Below are 7,695 nucleotides of genomic sequence, written 5' to 3' on the forward strand. Positions count from 1 at the left end.
TGAATAAGCAAACAAAAGCAGAATCACACTTAAAAATTGAGAGAACTAATGGTTGCCAGACCAGGGGGAGATAGGGAGAAAGGCCAAATGGGGGAAGGGGAGTTGGAGGAAGGGCTTCTGGTTAGGGAATGAATAAATCACAGGGACAAAAGGTACAGCACAGGGAATACAGTAGAGAATACTGTTGCAGCGTTGTGTAGTGTGCACCGCAGAACATGCGGAGATGTGGAATCACTGATGTACACTGGAAACTAACACAACATTGTGTGTCAACAATACTCCACAAATTTTTAAGAATTACACATATATGAACCTGACTTCAGATCTACTGACTCGGGCTTTGGGGGTTTCTGCGAATGTGCTTTTCAAAGCTTCCTGGGTTATACCAGCAGTTTGATGTTTGGAAAAGAAGTCTAGAGTAGAATGCATTTCTCCCTCCGCCTCACTGAAGTGGCTCACCGTCGTTGGCAGATGGCCCCCTCTAGTGGTAGACTGGCAGTAATCTCTGATTTAAAACTGGATCCTTTGAGCAAAAGGTGCATGTTCAAAAGTGAAACTTTTTGGTTCTTTGTCTGAAGGGAAAAAATAGTTAAAGTTGAAATCATTTATGGCATAGCGAACTTGGCCATTTTCTTTTTAATATTTTATTATTTTATTTATTTGACAGAGATCACAAGTAGGCAGAGAGGCAGGCAGAGAGAGGAGGAAGCAGGCTCCCTGCTCAGCAGAGATGAGTAGAGATGAGGGGCTCGATCCCAGGACCCTGGCAGAGGCTTTAACCCACTGCGTCACCGGGATGCCCCTGAACTTGGCCATTTTTAAAAATTGTTTACACTTCCGTCCAAAGGATTCTGTTCCTACAGACCATAGGGAAAGTAGTCACCTGTAAGTAGAGACTTCTTTGGCATCAGTTTAACATTTAATACGATTTTTACCTCCTCCTAGCATGGAGACGCCAGCTCTACTTACCAAACCATATGGCCTCTCCGTTCAGCAGTCCTGGTGGACAAAGAGCATTCTGTTCAGTGTAGGTATCCTTTTGTTTCATTCAGGAAAGCTATATTATGTAGTAACAACGCCCCTCCAAATCTCAAGTGGCTTTAAAGCATCCAAAGTTTCTGTCTCGCGCACCCTGCCTATGTGACTCCGGAGTTGGCGGGGTGCCCCGTGCAGGGCAGACACTTGGATGGAGGCTGCTGGAACAGCCACTGTTGAACTTTCCTCATGGTCATGGCTAAGACGAAGGGCTGGCAATTCACTGGACGTCTGCCCCTTCTGTTCATCCCCCCCACAGCCTGAACAGTGGACTCACCAGCACAGGAGGCTTTAGAAGTTGGGTGTCCCCGCTGGGGCTTGGACAGAGAGCACGTGAGCAGTGCTGAGGCCCACCACACCGTGGCTGAAGCAACGCCTAATCGTCCTTGCATGGTATTCAAACTTTGGGAGCACACCTGTTCGAAGTACACTGGGAACCTCTGACTTCATTTACTCCTTGCTTTGGTAAGCTGGGACTGTGCCACTGTGTAATGCCATGTGTATTTCAGATTTTTTTTTTTAAGATTTTTATTTACTTATTAGATCACAAGTAGGCAGAGAGAGGGTGGGGGAAGCAGGCTCCCTGCTGAGGAGAGAGCCCAATGTGAGGCTCGATCCCAGGATCCTGAGATCATGACCTGAGCCGAAGGCAGAGGCTTTAACCACTGAGCCACCCAGGCGCCCTCAGATTTGTCTTTTGATCATTTTTGGAATAGTTTACAACTCATAGACTTTTGACTTAACACAAAAGTTTAACCATCTCTACTACTGAAGAGAAAGTTAGATTTAATTTCTCTTCCATTCCACTTGATCAAATTTAAGTGAGAAAATATTACATCCTTTTTGGGGGGGCACCCTTTCTGTGTCCACCTACTGATTTCCACTGTTTTTCAGACCATGAGTACATATATTCACTCATAACCAGTTTTCTCTTAAAAGGCTTTTTATCACCTTACAAACTTTGACCTCAATGTTAGTACTCAACAGTCTGAAGAGTCATACCAGTTATTAACATTGCATTTCCACTTTGTGGTGTTTTCATGCTGTAAAACTTGTTCCAGGGGCGTCTGGGTGGCTCAGTGGGTTAAAGCTTCTGCCTTTGACTCAGGTCATGATCTCAGGGTCCTGGGATCGAGCCCCGCATCTGGCTCTCTGCTCAGCGGGGAGCCTGCTTCCCCCTTTCTCTGCCTGCCTCTCTGCCTGCTTGTGATCTCTCTCTCTGTCAAATAAATAAATAAAATCTTTAAAAATAAAACAAACAAAAAAACAAAAAGAAAAAAAACTTGTTCCAGGGATCTAAACCATACTATTGGCACAGTGTGTCTCGAGAAGTCCGATTTTCAAACACTGGCCCAAACACGAGGCTCTGAGATCCCCTCATTAAGGTTCCCGTGTTTGTCTCTGAAGTATACCATGTTTTCATGAACACTTGACACCAGAGACATTCTGCTTTCCCTAGAGGTTTTGACGTTATGTCAAATTGTGTATTTAATTAGTTAGTGGAGAAGGAAAATTTTGTAGTTTTCAAGTTTAAAAGGGAGGCCTTTTTTCCTATGGCTCCAGTAATGGGATAAGAGCCTTACAGAGATTGAAAGATTAATAACTTGAATATCAGAAGTTTTGGGAAAAACACCTTTAAGAAAATCAGTTTTATACTCTAGTTGTTTCTACTCTGGCTTTCATTTAAAAAAAAAATAACAGTCTAATTCTAGAATCATGGCAGGTTGAAGGTAAGAATTACTGGGTTTCAATTATTTTTTTAAATCCTATTTTTAAAAATACTTTCATTTTTAACACTAATGATTTAGAAACAAAGTTTTTGTTTGTTTGTTTGTTTGTTTTTTAAGATTATTTGAGAGAGCATGAGCAGGAGGAGAGGCAGGGGGAGAAGTGGGCTCCCCACTGAGCAGGGAGGCCAACGCAGGGCTTGATCTCAGGACCCTGGGATCATGACCTGAGCCGAAGGCAGGCGCTTAACTGACTGAGCCATCTGACGCCCCAAGGAAATCAAAATATTTAAAAAGAGTAAAAATCACCCATAATTTCACTTTTGGAATTAGTTTTTCAAACAGAACTCCCTTTTGTTGACAAGTACACGCCCTCTCACTTAGGAGTCATTTTTGCTTCTATTTTTAAAGTCTGCTGCCTGTTGTTCCGGTTCTGAAGTTCAAGCACATTCCAAACAATTCTGTAATTAGTCCATTAAAGTACACCTGTTTCTCCCAACTTTGAATGTATTGAATGCTATGCCTAAAAGTTGCATTTACTAGATAATGCTTGCTTGGAAAACAATAAAAAATACTAGGAGCAGATTACAGAACTAATTTTTCTTGTGGCCACTCAGCAAAAGACTTCTTTCTCCAGCAGATTTGACATTCGGTTGCAGTATGGTTCAGAGCAAAATCGGGCATTCCTAGTAAAGACTGAGTAAACACTGCTATTAATCACACTTCCAGAGTCCTATCCATTTTCCTTGCTCTTACTAAAACTGTTGGTGTTCTTCTCCTATTTTTTATGAATGTTGACTGTTTGACCCTTAGTTTTTCTTTCTATTCTTAATAGATATAAGTAACGCCTTGCTTTTCTGTTGTTTTATATGTTCTAAGGTAAAAAGAAAATGGCTTCTGACCAGCAGGAAATAATAACCCAGATGAATCTAGAAGAACTTCTGTGTCAACTCTAGGTGGAATATTCTATTACTTTCCGACTAACAATTTGCCAAACTGAAGTCATCTCTCTCAGTGGCACTGAGCCTGCTAGTTTCCTCTGACAGTCATTTACTGGGCTCCTTGGATTTAGGAAGATCGGCACAGAAGAGATGAGACGAGGCTTGACTAAAAGCTAGAGCTCTGGGCTATAATTTTTATTCCTGTATGAGCTGTGTGATTCTTTTTTTTTTTTTTAACATTTATTTTATTTATTTATTCGACAGACAGAGATCACAATTCAGAGAGAGAGGAGGAAGCAGGCTCCCCACAGAGCAGAGAGCCTGATGCGGGGCTCGATCTCAGTACCCTGGGATCGTGACCTGAGCTGAAGGCAGCAGCTTAATCCACTGAGCCACCCAGGCGCCCCTGAACTGTGTGATTCTTGGCCAGACTTTTTTTTTCTGGGCTTCAACTTCATCTGGCAAAATGATCTCTGAGGTATCATTCTGCTCTTAAGATTTTGCTTATCTGTTTTTAATCTTTACCATGGACTGAGTGATAAGCTTCATGTTTTGTTTTGTTTTCTTTTTCTTTTCTTTCTTTCTTTTTTTTTTTTTTTTTTTAATGTGCTGTGTCAGATATTAAACGTAGCAAAGTTTTGGGTTACTACGATGTTTCCAGTGCCTGGGAAAGAGCAGCAGCTTCCTACATATCTGAGTGAAGAAATGAACTTTATATGTGACTCCTCGTATAAACCCCAGAGTTTAAAAATGGCAGAGAACTCTGTTACTTCTAGGGGCAGAGAGCGTAACCCTACATGGCAGTGAGATAAGGTCATTTCTGTGACTGGTTTTTGATTACCTGACTGAATTCAGATAGAGAACTCAGAGATTTCTAGAATAGAGATTACAAATCTGGGGCATTCAGGTGCAATCTGGGCTGATGAATTCTTTCTTGGCTTTTTTTTTTTTTTTTTAAGATTTTATTAATTTATTTGACAGACAGAGATCACAAGTAGGCAGAGAGGCAGGCAGAGAGAGGAAGGGAAGCAGGCTCCCCGTTGAGCAGAAAGTCCGATGCGGGGCTCGATCCCAGGACCCTGGGATCATGACCTGAGCCGAAGGCAGAGGCTTAACCCACTGAGCCACCCAGGCGCCCCTTCTTTCTTGGTTTTATTGTTTGGCCTCAAAGGTGCACTTTTAAGTGACTTAAAAAAAAAACAAAACATTTGAATTAGTTGCCAGCCATTTAAAAATTGCAAGCCTATACATACAGATCCAGTTTCAGGCTTTTCTTGGAAAATCGGAAGAGCTGGCTGCACAAGGTTACCCATTCCTGACTGACAACAGTCGGCAGGAGCAGAAGTGGGTCACGTGGGCTCTCCCATTCACCCCAGTCCCCCTCCCCACCACTACCTGCCCCTAGAAATTTGATTCTTATCATCAGACTTCTGTCCAAGTAGGAGATGACAGCTCAGATTATTGGCAAGTGTGGCTTCTCACTTAATGACATTCTAGAGTACAAATATTCTGTATGAATCAGAGCAAAAAAAATAAAAGAGAACCTGGAACACTGCGGATAAATTTGACGTTCACTTGAGAAAGTGTAGAATCTGTATTTTCATTTTTCTTTTATTAAAAAAAAAAACCAGCGACCAAGTGTCTCATTTGAATGTATTTGCAGTTTGGGTCTACACTTGACGTTTGTGTTTCCATCACATGATTGCATAGACCTGGGCCCGTGTTCCTCCCTCATTGCCGGGCACTGGAATCTGGCAGGAAGCTTGTGAAAACTACAGATGCCTCGGCCCAAACCCATAGATTCTGACTGGGTACGTTTGGAATGGAGCCCGAGTACTTGTTCTTTTTAGAAATTTTGTACATTCTGGTCCATCAAGATGTGAGGGCCTTTGATCTAGGGCAAATAATCCTGCTATTTTGGTGGTGAGGGGGGCAGTTTCTTGTTTTCAGAATCACTGCTTTTATGGAAGAAGTTTCTGAAAGAAGAAACACGCATCGAGATGTGTGCCTCCAGGGAACATTTATGGGTGAGGACTCCAGCAGCACACAGGGTTCCCACAGCCAAGCGGCAAAGCCTGGCGGGCACGTCAGCACAGGTGCACATGAGGCCTGACCTCGTTTACCAACCACTGTGGTTGATTAGCCACCCAGAAATGTCTGAAACTATTTATATTTTCAGTTTCACATTTTCAGGGTTTCCTCCCCCCGCCCCCAAACATACAGAATTAAAGAACCGTAGAATTTTGGAAATAAACCAGCCTTCAAGAGATCTAAAGCCCTTGCCTTATTTTAAAGAGAGCCCACTTTTCAGCTTGTCCAAAGCCACACGCAGCTGACAGCTGAGCTGGGGATAATTCTTAGATCTCTGAATCCCCACCTAGGGTTCTTCCTATTTCTCCTGCTTACCTCAAAAAAATATTGAAATATACATGTGTGTTCAGTTGTATTCAAGAGAGCTGCTTTGTTAAATATAAAGGGATTATACTTGAGCTTTGGTGAAAAGACAAAACTGCAAAAGTTTCTGAGGTAGTATATTATTTAAAACTATCACTCTGACATTATTTTTAAATAAATTATTCGAAAAGAGAAAACAAGTTAATAAAATTTAGGCTGCGGAATGAATCTTGATCTGTATGGCAAGCCACAGACCATCAGGACATGGAAGTTGGAAACTTGGCTATCAAATGTCCTTGCACCACTTAACAGGAAAATGCTCTCGGTGTAGTTAGAAGCCACCAAAAGGCACAGACCATGCAATCGCACTGTTTGCGGGAAGAGATGGGGCCGTGTTTGGGACTGGGGAGTCAAGTAAGCCATGGTTTGGAGAATTTTAAAATATAAAACTACTTCTTTCCCAAGAGAGGTATTACATCACTGAGAGGCAACACGTGAGGGATAGATACATTACAAATTTCCGTTTTCTTTCTAGTTGTTTAATAAGTCTTTTCCAAAACCCACTCGTCTTTCCTAAATTACTCTGAAACTCTTCCCTCTCCCTTAGAAAAGATGAAGCAGTGCTGAAAATTTAAGGGACACTTTTTGTTATTATGAGCTATATTGCGCAACTTGCAAAGAAGGGACCTCGGAAGATGGGAGCCTCTGTGTTTCCGTGTTGCAGCCGGTAGAGGACTGGTTTCTGAAGGATCATGTGTGTTTCTCCCCCACCCGACCCTGAGCCTTTGTATTCTCAATGCCCAATCTTCTCAGTCTCGAGCAAGCTGATCACTGAGGCCTCTGCCAACGTTCCGGCTCAGAACTGGTAAGATGTCGCCTGGGGGAGATCAGTCTCACTGGAAACATACTTTGTTTTGCTTAGACAATGTTTCTAAAAAAAATAGAGCTAACATTTAAAAATTGCAAGCTTTCACATTAAAAAGTCAGGGTTCTTGAGTTCTCTGGAAAAATCAGAAAATCTAAGTCCATTCCCATGGTAATATTCAATAGAAGCTTAGGAGTTCCTGCCCCTTAAACTGACATCTACTCCCTTCCCCCTAACTACCCTCTTGATGATGCAGCTCAATAGAACATTCTATGATGACGGAAATGTTCTGTAACTGCCCCTGTCTAACGGGGTTAGCAGCCTTTACCAAGTGTGGCTTGAGCACTTGAACTGTGGCTAGTGGGACTGAAGAGTTGAATTTTAAATTTTATTTAATTTTTGTCAATTGAAATTTAAATAGCCATATGTGGCTAGTGATGACCATATTGGAATGAGTCTAGCTGATTATTGCTGAGCAGAAGTGAATGTGGGGCCAGTGTTAACAGACATTCTTTTTTTCCCAGAGCATCCAGAAATTCAGGTTTTTAATGAATTATCTTCCATTTAAAAATTTGGCTCCATTTTAAAAATGTGAAAGCCAAACGAAACACATTGATGGCACAAATTGTGGCCTGGGACCACCCATCGATGCCCTCCACCCATTGGATTAAAGAGCAGCCCAGGACAGAGAGAAAAGCAACTTGTACATCTGCCCATGGAAATCAAAAGGCAT

The 7,695-nt window shown here is 42.1% G+C and overlaps 1 long non-coding RNA gene across 1 annotated transcript; it reads left to right on the forward strand.

Moving 5' to 3' along the window:
- The first annotated feature begins 719 nt into the window (after positions 1-719).
- Positions 720-3,985, forward strand: LOC101677317. Its single transcript, XR_198371.3, has 3 exons — positions 720-1,027; positions 1,295-1,500; positions 3,642-3,985. It is a non-coding gene; the product is annotated as an uncharacterized LOC101677317 (long non-coding RNA).
- The last annotated feature ends 3,710 nt before the right edge of the window (positions 3,986-7,695 follow it).

This window comes from Mustela putorius, unplaced genomic scaffold (genome assembly GCF_011764305.1).
Source record: "Mustela putorius furo isolate JIRA1106 unplaced genomic scaffold, ASM1176430v1.1 tig00000145_pilon_pilon_pilon, whole genome shotgun sequence".
NCBI classification, from domain to species: Eukaryota; Metazoa; Chordata; class Mammalia; order Carnivora; family Mustelidae; genus Mustela; species Mustela putorius.